Below are 16159 nucleotides of genomic sequence, written 5' to 3' on the forward strand. Positions count from 1 at the left end.
GTTGGAAAACATACCTACATTATTTTTTAAGTTATTAGCACCATGGGACTTAAATTTTTCTACTAAAAAGGTTTGAATTGTAACCCATACAAACATAAGCAAGAACCAGAATTTAAAATTAATATTATCAAATAAATTTTAAATTAGAAGTTTAACATTGTAATGTTTTCTTCGAAACTTAATTACAAAAGAAGCTAAAACTGCAGTTGATAGGAAATGCAAACACTCTACATTTCAAAGTTTTCAAGCCTCATTTAAAATTTTGAGTTGAAATCAAATTAATTTCCGTACTGATTTATAACAGTATAGGAGTACAAATATTTGTTCAAGCATTATACAAAAGGTTATGAACTTGCCACAAGTTGCTTTTTAGCTTGAAGAATTACTATCAAATTTTATTTTATAATATAATTATTTAGGCTACTTAATTTTTATGTTTACGGTACTCTTACTATTATTTACGCTTTTTCAACTTTTCTTTTATTATAAAGAAAAATACAGGGTGAATATAAAGTATGGAACCAAGCGGTTTTATTTTTAATCATTTGCCTTCAGAAAATAATAATTAATATAAATTAAAGCAATATAAAAAAATGTGATCGTATTTTCAGAACGAAATTTTGTTTTGTTTTTGAGTTATGCGATTTTTTTTGTCAAAATTGCAATTTATGTGAAAAAATTTTTTTGAAAAAATTAAATATAAAGCAGATAGTTGTAATCCTTAGAGTATAGCTTTTATGAAAAAAATGATTTTATAGTGGCTTGCCATTTAAAAAAATATTTTTTTTGTGTAACTCAAAAACAAAAACAAATTTCGAGAAATGTTATTCTTTTTAAATCATCACATTTCTATAGTAGTTTATCACTCATCAATTAGTTTTTTCAAAAAATAAATAGTTTAAGCAAAAAGCGTTTGGTTCCATACTTTTTATTCACCTGGTATATATTGTTATAATTTGTTACATTCTTCTTTTTACTGCTTTATTATTTATTACAATCTTACGTTTAAAATTTTAATCATTTATATTCACGCCTTTTCATATTCTTTAACTCTTATAACATTTTTGGATTGTGTTTCTTGCACTTTTCCAAGTTTATTGTAGTCTTACTTTTTAATCTCAGTAGTTTTTTTTGTTTTTAATTTAACTTAATTTTTAAATTTTACTACTGAGCCTTGAACAAATGTCTGCTCTTTTGTATAAGTAAAGTCCTTTTTTTTTTAAACAATTGTCATGTTGGTTTCAGCCACTAGTTATTTGAGGTTATTTCGTTGGCAACGTAAAATGTCAATTGACAGTCAGCCGTTTTATTATGAAAGCGTTTGTTCTACTGAAGCCGCAATTACTTTTAAATTTAAAATAAAAAGTACAGTGTAAAAGGCTCAGAAAATGGTGAAGGTGGAATTGGTTGGTATTATTAGGATTATTTCTGTGACGTTGCGGATGGCAGGAATACGCTGCCCCGAACCCCGATAGGCCTTGTAGAACGGAACTATTATGAAAAGGTTTTTTTGTAAATCTTGCCGTTTTTGAGGAAAATTAATACTATCACGACTCAGTTTTAGTCTAGCTCTCGTAAAAGTTAATAAAATTATAATAAATTTTTGAGTAAATTATTGTAAAATTGTGTTTTATCTCAAGAAAATGAGTTTTTCAAAACAAGGATCTGGACCCTAATACAACAACAAAAATAGCTACTTATTATTAGATTTTGTGGATATATGCAGACAGAATAACCAACCATGTTTAAAGTCGTTATGAATTTGACAATTTTGGTTGTGTAAAAACTCCTACTCTTGAGACAGTATCAGATTCGGAAGACGATTGGTGGTTTGAAAATTTTAAATCAGATTCTGAAAATGAGTAAAATCTTATATTACCCATTAAATACATTTTTCCCATTCAGCAGTTGCATTTTCCGTGTCTTTATTGTCGTTATTTCTTGTCCTGTGATAAAACATTTTCTGACATTTGAAGATTACTAATATAACCTCTAGCCTAATCCAGGGAGATTTTTAATATACAGGTACAGATGCTCCGAAAAGAAAGGTTTTAAGGAGGCATACTCTGGTCTTTGAGAGAATTTTGACATTGACAATTATTTAAAGAAAATGGACATTGTACATACTTTAACACATATTTTGCCAAAATTGTTCTTAGTTCTTTATAAGATATACTAAATTAGTCTACTATTCCTTAAATCATGAACATTAATGCTAACTTATTACTGACGTCATACTAGTGATTCTAATGAAACCTTTGATAAGAAATATTTTTAGCTGACATTTTTATTGATTACTAAGCAGTAGGTGTATCTACCAAAAATACGACCTTTTGAAATCATGCGTTTGTGGCATTTAATTAACTATTACTTCTGAGAACGACATCTAAGCTTTAGATCTTTGCTTATTTGAAACGTCAAATTTATCCGATAAACGCTCTAAATTTGATATTGTTTTACTTGTTATAGCACTGTTACTTCTGTTTGCCTTCTTATCACAGGAAATATAAAAATTACACTAGAAACATAGTAACTAGTTTTACTTGAAAAGTTGATTATCATATAAAAAAGTTTTATGTAAGTATTTGATATTACTTTTTAAATAAGCAAAAAAAAAAACACTTTACTTATGTGTAAATGTGTAAATAAGTTTAATAATATGTATAAATTTTAGTTTATTCTCATAGCAACGTTCTCTTTTAGGGTAGAGTGATCGATGAAGCAATCACATTACGAACTGTTATTGCAGAAAGTGTAGAAGTCAGTATCGCCAATATAAAGTTTTATTTTAACAAAGTTTGTAATTCTGCTTGGCATTCAATCAAACATACTTGTGGTTATTGGTGGAGAAACTACATTTTGGGTGTATGTTATTGATTTAAATAGAAAAAAAAATTGTATAATAAGGGAATAAAGCATGTGTGAATTTTGAAATGACAAATTTAAGGTGTAAAGCTGTTCATAGCAACTTCAGCAAGTATTACAAAAAATTGGAACAATTCGAAAGACAAAGTGCTTTTAAAGCATGGCGGGCATTTAGGAAATTGGACGTAAAAACCGCGACAAAGAATATGTAGGAAAACGGAAAGATTAATTTTGGTTAAATTCAGAAGGCACAGAACTCGCTTAAGATTTGGTAGAAGTGAGCAATTTAGAACAAGCAACATATTTATGATACCCACTTAAAAGCGATAATAGGTTGAACAAATCACGAGTTTTCTTGCTTTGGTTCGCCAGTGTTTAAATTTCTTGCTTGATAAGGCCGTTTGCAATCAGGGAGGAGAACGGCAATAACGTTGCAGTCATCCTTATTCTTGATAAGTTTCTAGTCGGCGAATGCAATAGTCGGAACGTTGTTCAATTTTAATAAAAAAGAATGGCGCTAATGTGGCTGCTTAATCGTGAGATATAGTTGTGGCGGTCGCTCGGGGCTGATTTCGTGAGGTTAAGAGTGCGAAAGAGGCCGATGACAAATATTTCGAGTGTAAGAATGCATCGAATAAAGGGCAAATATATGAAAATGGGATGGCTTTTTTACGTAAAGTATAGAGCTAGAAATGGGATCCACGCATCAGCTCGAAGATAAAACATACGAAATTCTCAGAAATTGGTTCGCTGCCAAAGCAATTTATTTTTTACACTCACAATGTATGTTCGTTGGATAAATTGTGTGTACTAAGTAAAATAAAATGGTTTGGGGACGACATAAACACTTCTCCGAGAGGATATAATTGACGGCGTGAGAATTCCAAATTGTTAAGAAGCTGTCGTAAGAAAGGTGACTTCTGCCAGCCAAGTTAAGTGATTGGGACCTTCTCCTTTATCGACTTTATGAGGCGTCGCGTCGTTTGTTCCGCATATCCGGACCGGCAGCTTTGTCGACAGCCAGCAGCAGGTCATGCTTTTATCGCGATGCTTCCGGTATTGAACTCAGCTCTAATTCCTCCACAAGCGGCCCGGTCGCCTGTGACGGCGCAACTTTTCGAATACGCGCAAATAAAATCCGGAACTTCTCCAATTTATTTTTAACTCTCAACCTACACAAGATCAGAACTTTTTACGCACAAAAAAGACCAAAATCTGACGCATCCGCAAAATTATTGTTTCGGACATGAAAAACTTCACATTTCAAACAACAAGAACACTACACAGCAACGGAAAAATTTGCTACAATTTTTTTACACTTTTTCAGCTTTATTAATATATCAAATTCACATAGTTTCAACAATTTATGTATTACCCTGACAGCCGACTGTGATTTGTTACTTATTTTTATACATTTATCCTGTTTACATTGGAATATTTTAAATAGAAAATCAAGTAATCTAAATGGCAAACCAGAAAATATAGGTTTAACAAAAAATTCCATTCCATTTATAAAAAGGATGATTTATGTGAGCAATTGACAACGGTGGCATTAACACACATTACACGTCATTATTGTCGGCTGCATCGCTTACAAATATATGCAATTTTTTGAATTTTAATAGTACATTTTGTGCCCTCTAATTTATTAGCTTTGAGAAAAAAATACATTGACCATATTATTGTATCTTATTAATTAACTAGCCATTAATTTAGGTACTTTTGGAAATGATTTAAATCTCATATTTAGCAGAGTTTGCAAACGAATGAATAAGACTATTTGTTTGCAAAATGCAGATATAAAACCTAGACTTGTTTTGTTGCTCGTTTACGCTGTCGTAACGCTTCATTAAAACACTGTTCTGACAATGACTTGATAATTGATTTAGGTAAAGCTGTAAAGCTGCAAGGCTTTGGACTAGAGCAATAATTGTTTGCTGTTTATGGTGCTATCTGACCCACTTAACGTAAACAGTATGCTAACATACCACACATAACAGGCTTACTTCAAAGACTGCATTATTATACCCTTGAGTGATGTTAGAAATGTTCCAAGATAGAAATAAATCTTCGTGGGTTCAATTTGTGTCATTGCGGCTCTAGAAAATGGTAATGGACACACATATTTCTGAATCTTGAACAAACCCATCTATCATAAGGCGATAATAAAAGTTTTCAAAAATTTCGCACTATTGTCTGTATCCGATTTTATCGTATAATCGGCCCGAGGAAGAAAATTATTTTTAAAAATCCTAAGCTTTTCTATTGCCACGTTAATAAAGACGGTCAGCTCAGCTCACATCCACTAAGCTGCATTCTACGAACAACGTATAAGATGGATATCTTTTTTCGTCAATAGCCTCTAACAAATCGCCCATAAATCACTCCAGCCTTTTGTATATTTCCTACAAATACCTCGGAAGTAATTGCTAGAGTCTCATCTATTACACCGACGATTCTACAGATTTGAAAAATAATGTTATCTCATTGCAATTTTCTCTTAATCTTTAATTAAGCTTTACAGACCTACTCTAGAGTTTTTATTTAGGCAATTTTAATGAACTAATTTGACTTCCAATTTTATTTCATTCTCTTAAACCAATTTAACATTTGATGATAAGAACTATATTGCAACATAACGTCTAATATTAAACTTTACTGTTATTTTAAAGCACAAGCGTGTTGTGAGTGCTTTTACCTTTCATATGATTGCAATTTCCTACAGTGTCTCTCAATCCACACAATCAAATCTTTGTAAGAGTTTGAAAAAAGGGTCAAGCTGATATTGTCATTTAGTTCCAACTGTCCAATATCCTATTGAAAGCTCTAAAAATGTATGTACAATATACTTATATTTAATTTTTAAGTCGGAATAAGATTGGCGTTTTTGTTTTTATTTAAATGTCTTTTTTCCTTTCTAATATATAATTTAAGAAATTATGAGGCGCAAAAGAAAAAACGGTTCAAGAGAAAACTAAATCCATATCGTCGGAACAACGTTTATTCCTGCAACGCTCGGTCGCAGGAAGTAGTATTTCTAGTGCTTTGTCTTTGTTGGCAATGCGCGATAATCGATGATTTCGTCAAGCTCGACCGACTTTACGGTTGTAGGGCTTGTGTTTTACACAACAGAGCTCTGAGGAAAGAAAAAATTAAAATTTACAAGCTCTCTGAGAAAAACTTGGTTATCGATAGGTAAATCAAGTTTAATGTTTTCACATTACGTCATTTCTAGTTCGTAAAATCTGATTACAAGTAAAAAACGTAAGAATTTTTCGGATATAAGTGCATTTTGTGATTTTTTAACGTGCACTCTTTGGGATTATGCATGCTGATTAGAATTTTAATGGTAAAAGTTTGTACTCAATTGTGGCAACTTCTAAAAATGCAGACTTCTCTGCAATAAGTAAATCTGAATTACCATTTTGTACCCTGTTGTTATATAAAAATGCCAAGCGTTCTAGCTGGGATTGGTGTTATGCAAGACTTTTCTCGAATACTATGTTTACAAGAATTCTGGGTGTAGCTGCAATGTCGGTGTAGATCACATCGGAGAAAAAATGACAACGGAGCTCACTCTGGTCTTGTCCTTCGACGCTTTTTTATCACACATACCTCTAATTAGATATGTTGACTAACCGCAGCAGTCAGTTGCACAAATGATCTAAATAACTTTACTGTTATATAAAATAAATAAACGCTTATCTGATTGCTGCACCTTACTTTTAAAATATTTGAGAACACAGAAATTATATACAGGATATATTATACAAGGTGATTTTTTTAGGGCCTTTATTAGAAACTTTTTAACTTCTAATGCAGATAGGAATTTGAAATTTTGTACACAACTCAAATCGACCAGTCTAAGTTCAATTAAATTATTTTCAAAATGGCTGAACTTCCGGAAATACGAGAAATTGGCGCCATCTTTAAAATTTTAAATAGTAACCACTTATTTTTATTGCATTTTTGAATTCTCCTCTCCAAACTGAGTAAAATGTACCTACTTGTTAGTACTTATCTGTCATAGGTTTTGACATATGTCAATTTTTTGGTCACAATTTTTATTTGCAGAGGTTTATTAAAAACATCACAGCTCTTGAACCGTTTGCGATAAGTGAATAATTTTTCTTGCATTCGATAACCAAAGGTTCGAAGAGTTTCCTAAAATTTTCAAAATTGTCAACTGTCAAATTGCAAAGCTTATATGATTTTTTGAAAATGATATTTAAAAAACAGCTATAACTCAGTTTTTTCAAATAAAATAACCCCATTTTCTCAACGGCAATCGAAAGTACATCGATTTGTAGAAGGACCTTTATCAACATGTCCTATATCCATCCCTTACAGTTTCTGAAATAAACACGAAAAACGTGTTTTTGTTTTTCATTTTTATAGTAAATCACGTAGGCTTTGGAAAATAATCAATACAATAAATAATATTAATTAATAATTAATTAATAAACAATACTATTTATTAATCTACACAACACCCATCCGGAATTACGAAGAATTTAGGCAAGGATTGAGGCGGCATTTAATAATCTACAACCAAATGAAATAATGAAAGCCACTCAAATTAGTTCACCATCGAGTTTTGGACTGTTTGAAAATGGTAAACATATTGAACATCTGTATTAATTATGGTATATCTTTATTGTATTTTTCCAAAGCCTACGTGATTAACTATAAAAATAAAAACATTAACATGTTTTTTGTGATTATTTTAAAAACTGTAAGAGATAAGTATAGGACATGTTGATAAAAGTCCTTCTACAAATTTATATACTTTTGATTGCCGTTGAGAAAATAAAGTCATTTCATTTGAAAAAAACTGAGTTATAGCTGTTTGTTAATGATCATTTTCAAAAAATTATACTAGCCTTGCAATTTGACAGTTGATAAGTTTAAAGATTCTAGGAAACTTTTCGAACCTTTGGTTATCGAATGCAAAAAAATTATTCATTTATCGCAAAGAGTTCAAGAGCTGTGATGTTTTGAATAAACCCCTGCAAGAGAAAATTTTGATCAAAAAATTGACATATGTCAAAAACTATGACAGATAAGTACTAACAACTAGGTACATTTTACTCAGTTTGGAGAGGAGAATTCAAAAATATATTAAAAATAAGTGGTTACCATTTAAAATTTCAAAGTTGGCGCTAATTTCTCGTAGTTCCGGAAGTCCAGCCATTTTGAAAATAATTTAGTTGAACTCGGACTGGTTGATTTGGGTTGTGTAGAAAATTTCAAATTCCTATTTGCATTCGAAGTTAAAAAGTTTCTAATGTAGACCCTAAAAGAATCACCTTGTATACATACAGAATACAAATTTATCACAAAGCTCAAATTAATGTTGCCCGATTTTGGACATCTATTTACTTATTTGTAAAATACAGGGTATTTCACACAACTTTACGAGGCTTGCGCCTAAAGTACGCACCCAAATATACAAAAGTCACAAAACACTGGATACAAAAAATACACATCTAATTATTTAATTTTTGGAAACCCATTACAGAGTAGTTGTCAAACTAATCACTGTCTCATTAATAGTCATAAACTGCAGTTTTTCAGAAACAATTATCATTTGTTCTATCAAGAGACGGCATGAATATGATTCTAGTTTATCTACCTTAATTACTAACCAACTAAAAACGTAATTTTTTAAAGGGTGAATAAACATTATTCAATTTTTCAAAATTTGTAATCGAGTTCGTATCGGAATATCTATTATTGATTGCATCTTACAGGCGCAGGCCTCGTAAAATTACGTGAAACACCTTGTATTAGACCTACGATGAACACTCCACCGACAGGCCTAAATTTGCCTCTAATTTTAACTTAATAGCGTTACGTTGTTGCATTAAAAAAATAATTACTTATTCAAAAAGCAATAAGTTAATGAAAAGTTAATTTGGTGTATTTCCAACTGTAAAATTTTACTGTTTTTTTTGCGCTATAATTTGTTGAAGTAAACATCCTTGCCTCTACAACCCCTCTGTCAATTTTCGGGGTTTTACGTGGGTGATTTAGGCTAAATTTATCTTCCCTAACGCCTACAACTTGAAAAAGCTTTAATTAGGTTACAATGATATAATCGTCAGGGCGAATAATCTATACTATATTTTGCGGTCACTTGATATTAAACAGAAAAGTTTTGTCAATTAAAGTAATTAAGTGTAGTTCCCTTCTGGTTCGTATCAGTTGTAAACTCGACAAGAGAATTAATGGCGGCCCGTTCGTCTACATTAAATATTTCATGTGCCATTAAAAGAAATTGGCATAGCTGGCGACGAAGGAAAATTGTCGAAGACATATTCAGAGAATATAGGCACCAGAAGTTGGTAATATGATTTAGATGTAAGGTGCACCGGATGTTGCCAGGAATCGTGACCAGAACTTTTGACTGCATAATATACTTATATGAAATTTAGCGAGGGAGTTTGGGAGCTTTTCCCCTTGACAAAAACCGGAAGCTTTAACGCAAACCGTATGTTCTTTCATTGATTACTTAATTCCTCGCCGCTATCCTTTTCTAGGGCCGGCCTCGTGATATATAATTTCCAATAAAGCGCTGCTCGATCATCCGTCGTCTATAGATATTAGTGAGATAGCAGCTTCTGCAGGTTATGAAGTGTGACTTCGGCTCACACAGCTGGCACTGACGGCGACCAGGGGCACGATATCAAATATTGAAGGAAGAATATTTAGTAAGACACGAGCTGTGTTAAAGTGGACATGTCGATTGTTCCAGCGGAGAAATCACGGATTTCGGCCGTTTTTTATGTCGTACTGACACAAAAGAATTGCTGGTTGCATCAGTGTACAAAGCGACTCGGGTCGTTTGTGAAATCGACGGTTCACCAAATTTTTCTTCGTTAAAATGAAGTGACGCATTAACAAATCGCCGACAGCAAACGCAACGTAAGCTCAATCAATGTAACTGACCGTGAAAGAAGAATGGACACGCAAACGACTTAACAATCGACCTGTTGGAATTTAATGCGTTAGATATGGCCGGAGTGGGAGACTGGAAATGATGTCGTCCGGTAGCTACCGGAAAAACTGTTGGAGCTTAATAAAATACCTTTTCCCGACGATAAGCGCCGAAATAAAAGCGTTTAAAAAAAAACAAGTTATTCTAAATTATTTTATTCAACACACCTTTAACATTTGAGCTTTTAATTGTAACATAAAAAAAACTAATTGTTTAACGTTTTATTGAATTTGAAGATTTACAATCGTAACTTTATATTACTCATTGCATAGTTTTTTTTTTATTTGATGACATTTGTTTTACGTTCAAATTGAAAATTATTTAGCAATAAAGTTGAGCATTGTCATTGCCGTTAAATTTTACGAGACATTTATTTGCGGTTTTATTGTTTTTTGTACGTTTCTTTTAACTTTTTAACGTTACATGATTGTACCTATTCACACAAACACTCTCATTATGTTACAATGCATGAGTGTCACTATGAGAGGTTGTAACACGTATTTTTTATTCTATTTTTTCTATTCAGCTTTTTTTAAATTGAATTTATTATTATAATTGGCAGTTAAAATTGATGACATTACGTATGCGGTACCTACCCAAATTGCTTGAAAACAGATCAAACAGCATTAGTTTCAATGAAATACGTTGATCTACAACAATTTCTCACTTAAACACGACAATATGCAGTCAATAAAGACAAAGCCTTGCATAGACTTGTTGAAGTAGAAAGAAAAATCAAAGTAGCTTATGAAAAACAAAAAGATTTTTCGATTGTACATAGTCTTCAATCTAAATAAAACTTAACAAGTTTTTCAGAGTTGGATCGTACTTATTCTAACCGGAGTTGGTCAATTCGACCACCAAATAAATTTAATCCTCTTAAAAGTAAAAGTTGAGGATTAAGAAGACGGGTCAGTTCGACCACCAATACTTGCGGGGGGTCAAATTTAACTTGGAAAATTCAATTAGGGTCACATTTTAGTCTTTCAGTTTGCTTTGAAGGAAACGGTTGTTTATTACCAATAATGGCAAATCAGAAGCAAAATAGAATAATGGCAAGCAGAAGCAAAGTAGAAAAAATATTGAAAATAAAGTAAATTATGTTAATCAGAAAATTTACGAATGGGTATAATGTGGAAACAATATCTAGATTCACATTCACATTTGTTAAATCAGTATGTAGCGATGATTTGCCAAATTCATTTTAACAAAAGAAATATGTTTTAGTTTACCTTTAACTTGATATTTTCTTTATTTTATCTTTTCCAAGGTCCAAATCCAACAGATTTAAACTTTCTGTTAAGGCTCTCCATTAGTGTCTAAAATTTATACGGGAAAATATACAAATTTCACCCATGTGTAAAATCTGTATTTTTTAATTCTACAAAAAGATCCACGTCTCTATCTGTAAATAATAGCATAACGTACCCCGCTATGATGTAATTTTTTCAAAATATTACTTAGATTCTCTAAAAAATTACCATTATTGTAAAACTTTGCCCAGGTTTTTCTTTGTAACGGTGCAACATCTTAAAACAATTTTTTTATTGACATGTAGATAATTAAAATATGCACCTCGCTACGTTCCATTTTTTTTTTATAATACAAGCTAAATTACAAAAAAAAATTAAAAAATGGATGCAACCCCCATTACCCTTGGACCGAAAATCTCAAGCTTCTTCCATGATTTACAGCCGTTATTACCCCCCATCGAGCGCTTAACCCCTAATAATGATTTTACACAAGCGGTACCTGCAAGAAGCATTCCTTTTTGTTGAATTTCAAACTGATGATATCTGGTTTTAGCTACATTTTTTTAAGTCTAGTAGCATTGTGGCCAATTTATAGAACATTTAACTGCATTCAAATTTTAATTCGCGAATTATTCGACGTTTAAGAACGCAAAATGAATGACAACAGAATTCGAAACAGATACACAGTGTGTGCCCGGATAGGGGAAACGACTCTTGTAAAAGATAAATAAATTTCGCTCTAAATTAGCACTGCTTATTAGTTAAAAACTAATTTCTAACATAATTTTAGTTTAAAAAAATCAGGTATACGTTGGAAATTTAAAAAAAAAAATTTTTTTCTCTAAAGTGCTTTTTTTATGTAGCAAATCATTGAGTTCTTGTAAGAAAACTCTTGTACAATATAAAAATATCTCGCTCTAAATTTGCATTTTTTGAGATTTAGCACTGCTTATTAGTTAAAGACTAATTTCTAACATAATTTTGGGTTCTTCTAAGAAAACTATCATAATACAAGAATTCGTTAGAAATTTGATTTAGTMAATCCTGAAATTTTAAAGAKCTAAAACTTTCTCTTTTTGGCAGAAATTACTAAACGGGTTACTGCTTCTTCTGGTGTTGCTTCCATAATTGGTGCAAAAACCAAAAAAAATTTGTATGTTGGTATTAAAAATAAGTATTGTCAATATTGCAAAAATTATTCTGATAAAAATATTGACATACCACCACGTGCATGTTTTAAAAATTGGGAAGGCACATCGACAGCGATGGAGGCACAAATTATTTTAGATAGTTTTATGTGTTCGGTAGAAATGCATGGTTTAATATACCTGGTGTCCCAGGCAGGATTGGATATAGGAAATTAACATGGAAAAATAGTTTTTATTTATTTCCGGCTGCAGGAGTAACAGGAATCAAAATCTGATTGATGGAGCTTGAAGTACTTAACTATCGATATTTTTGTCGATTCTGCAATTAACTGCATTTAGGGTTTAAATGTTTGCTAAATTTTATATTTCTCCTTTATTAACGTAATCTTTTGGATTTAATATGGTGGTCGAACTGACCGGTAGGATTTATTGACCCCCTGCTGGCGTGATCGAATTGACATACGCTCATTCTAACAAGAATGTTGCCAAAAACAGTGTTACAAAGTTGTCTTTTGTGAATTTTGACATTATTTTGTTAAATTTCGGAATTTACTAAAATTTCTGATCCAATACTAATGGGAAAATGTTTTGAAGACAAGATGAGTTTTGTAGTTTAAGAAACTCTTGTTGTCTTAATAGCTATAAAATAATTCGTTATTAAAACTCTAAATGGCTATTTCATTCCCATTATTGTTACTTGCACTATCGGTTATGTCGTGGAGTTGTTTTTTCAGCTAGATAAGTAATTACTAATTCATGTAAAGCACTTTGCAATTAAATGAATGGCTATACGACATAAAATTAGTTTTATGTGTAAAATCCTATTATAAGGTGAAATAAATTGCCTTACCCTAGGAGTGTTGCTGTATTAGTGATATATAGACAGTGTTCCGTGAAGTAAACCAGCGAAGAATTTATGCAATTAGATTTTTAAGTATATGGATTGCATAAAACCGTCCATAACTCAGTGTAATAACAGCGAGTACCTATGTAAATGTCATTTAATATTTTTAGAGTTATAGCGGAGCGCTACGAAGTAAAACGGCTCCATGCGTTTTATTGCAATTTTCAGTATTTCCGGGCAATAGACTTGGTAAACTTACGTTCAAACCAATAAAACTTTCCAAACTTAATTACCAACGCTGCATTTATGAACAACTTGTATCAATTTCAACAAACATTCGATATTTACGAGACACAATTTTATTAAAAAAAGGCATTCGGATTGTATTCACATTTTCTGTTATTTTCGCGCAAGAAATACACGACTTTCAATATAACGCCTTTTCAAAGAGATAGAAAGTTATTTATCTAGACTAGATCAGAACCTAGCATACAAATGTTGCAAAAATGTAATAAAGCGTGCGTCGTGCGACGCAGATGTGAGAAAGTGTGAAATGTCGCCGGATTTGCTTGGACTCAGTGACGGCTATAGGGGTGATTTAAAGCGGGTTTTCGAATGACTGTAATTATAACAATGTGACATTATCTTGCGGCTTGAGGACAGGTCACTCCTTGTTATCGCAAATTTACAACTGCATTTGAAGATGTTCGGCACTGCTATGACAAAACAGATGTACGGGTGTACAGCTAGCCTGAATGGGCCTACAGGGAACCATTACGTCCACTTCCGGAAGCTGCTTTTGGGACTCGGAAGACTTATCGCGATTTAGACAGCCCAAAAAGGAAATTAACTTCAATATTGTCGTCAAATGAGATCAGCGACAAGAAAATTAACAAGTGCTGAACCAATTTTGTTAATTATTATATAAATTACTTCCTAAAAACAAAAGAAAAATGCAATTTTTAATGCAATAATTGTTTTATTAATTGAAGCATAACAAACAGGTCGATCCCAAATCCTAAAATAGGTCTGTCCAAACGTCTAATCGTCTAAAATTGTTTGACCAAAAACTCATTTAAAGTTTAACACTAGTGTTGTTAGGAAATAATGCTGGACATTTATATGTACAAGAATGTATGGGACTGTAAAGTCCAATTCTGTGCTGATAAACATTACTATTAAGTCCTATTGTAATGTGTTTATTAATTATTCTCTCTAGAGACAGATTTTGCAATATCTTCATTCCAAATAGATATTAATTGTTGACCAGCTCGTTAATTAATTACAGTGTTTAGCTGGGTACGTCAAACCGATATTAAACCAGAATTATCTCTCCATCATAATCATTTCTATCTGTTCCACTTCGTTATAATCCAAGCGTACAACTTCTTTGTTGCGGCGCTTCTTAACTTATTACTTACATTTCTGTTCATTCGTTCTTAATTAGATATGAATTGTTTACGCACAAATAAAGCAGATTAAATCACTTAATGAAGCAAAATGGTGTTTGTATTTTAAACGATAGCTCTACAGTCCGTGGTGCAATTTAGAAATCGAAGCCGCCAAGCTGTTTGTCTATGTAAAATAGAGAATGTCTTTGAAAGCAAATTAATGCAGAACTATACGGAGGCTCAGAGAGTCTTTGATTCTGCATAAATCAACTAATCGCTTAAAATAATATGTCTTATGATAACTTCAAATACATAAGGAAATAGATTTGCTACTTAAAGATTCTCTACATTAAAATTTCAATAGCAGTAAAAGTCACGTCGTTTTCCATGAAAAATACGATCAAATCATTCGCTGTTTTAAAAAATAAGGTGCGGATTTAAATTGAACCAGCTTTCGCTGCGATTTACTTGAGTGGTTCAAGCAACCCTTATACGATCTGGCAATTATCATTGTTTATTGATGTAAGGCCGTAAATCTCTCATGCGATTTAGATAGCAAGGCTTTGTACACATTAACATAAAACGGCCATAAAATAACTAAAACAAGGTGTATAAAAAGCAACTGTGATCGATGAGATGGCGACTGTGAGATTAAAGTCAAACAGATTGAGTCTTTTGGGGAATTGGAAAACGAAACGGAAATAACGATGCGTCGAAATGAATACTTCTAGCCACACTACACCTTCCAGGAAGATTTATTTTTTTCTAGTTGTGCAGAAAGAGGTAATTTACATAAACAAGAACTCTAGAAATTATTATTAAACAATTTTCTTCAAATGCAGCCAACAGCATGCACATTGTAGGTACGGTTAATATTAATTTAGGTTAATTCATTCTGAATATCATTTATTCAATCCTCTATGTTAAAATTGAATTTTATCTACTTTTTTTCTTTATGTTAAAATGAAATTTTATCGTCTAGACTCTAGATGATAAAAAATACATCCATTGTTGTATACCTGCGGTTGTTGGTTGCTAATGATTTTTGACATTAGATTTCATTGTTGAGTATTACTTTGACATTTATAAATATCGACCAAATTGGTTACAAAATTAGTGAAGATTGAATAAAATTTTATATTGTACCTACACGACGTATGTTTTCGAGCATATTAGCGTCTCGGCTGACGCCTCGACGCTAAATTGCTCTCAAAGATAAAATTCAATTTTATCCTTTTGTATAATAAATAACTATTTGCTGCAGGCTATTAGAAAAAAAAAGAAAAAAGCTGTATTCTGAATTGTAACTATGTTTAACATTATTTGTGGCTTTTGTTGGAAAAGTTTTTGTCTCTTTACTAAATATTTATAAAAAATATACAGGGTGCGCCAGAACTCGCGCCCCAGAGAAAAATGTCAAGTGCCGGCGGCAATAGGTCGCCAAAAAGTGCAGCCGAAGAAGTAACTTTTGCTTGCATAAGAAAGTTATTAGACTCTTAAATCCACCAATTCCAGAAGGGCACCTCAAAGTGTGATTGAAAAATTATATCGGTTGCTAGGTTACGAAAATAATACCAATTTGGCCAGAATTTTAAAAAATAGCTGGTCTACTGTAATTTTGCGTTTGACATTTATCGTGATGGGGGTGACGTAACCTG

Source organism: Tribolium madens, unplaced genomic scaffold, assembly GCF_015345945.1.
Source record: "Tribolium madens isolate multiple individuals breed KSU strain unplaced genomic scaffold, Tmad_KSU_1.1 Scaffold_3;HRSCAF=73;Tcas5.2_LG2, whole genome shotgun sequence".
Lineage (NCBI taxonomy): Eukaryota > Metazoa > Arthropoda > Insecta > Coleoptera > Tenebrionidae > Tribolium > Tribolium madens.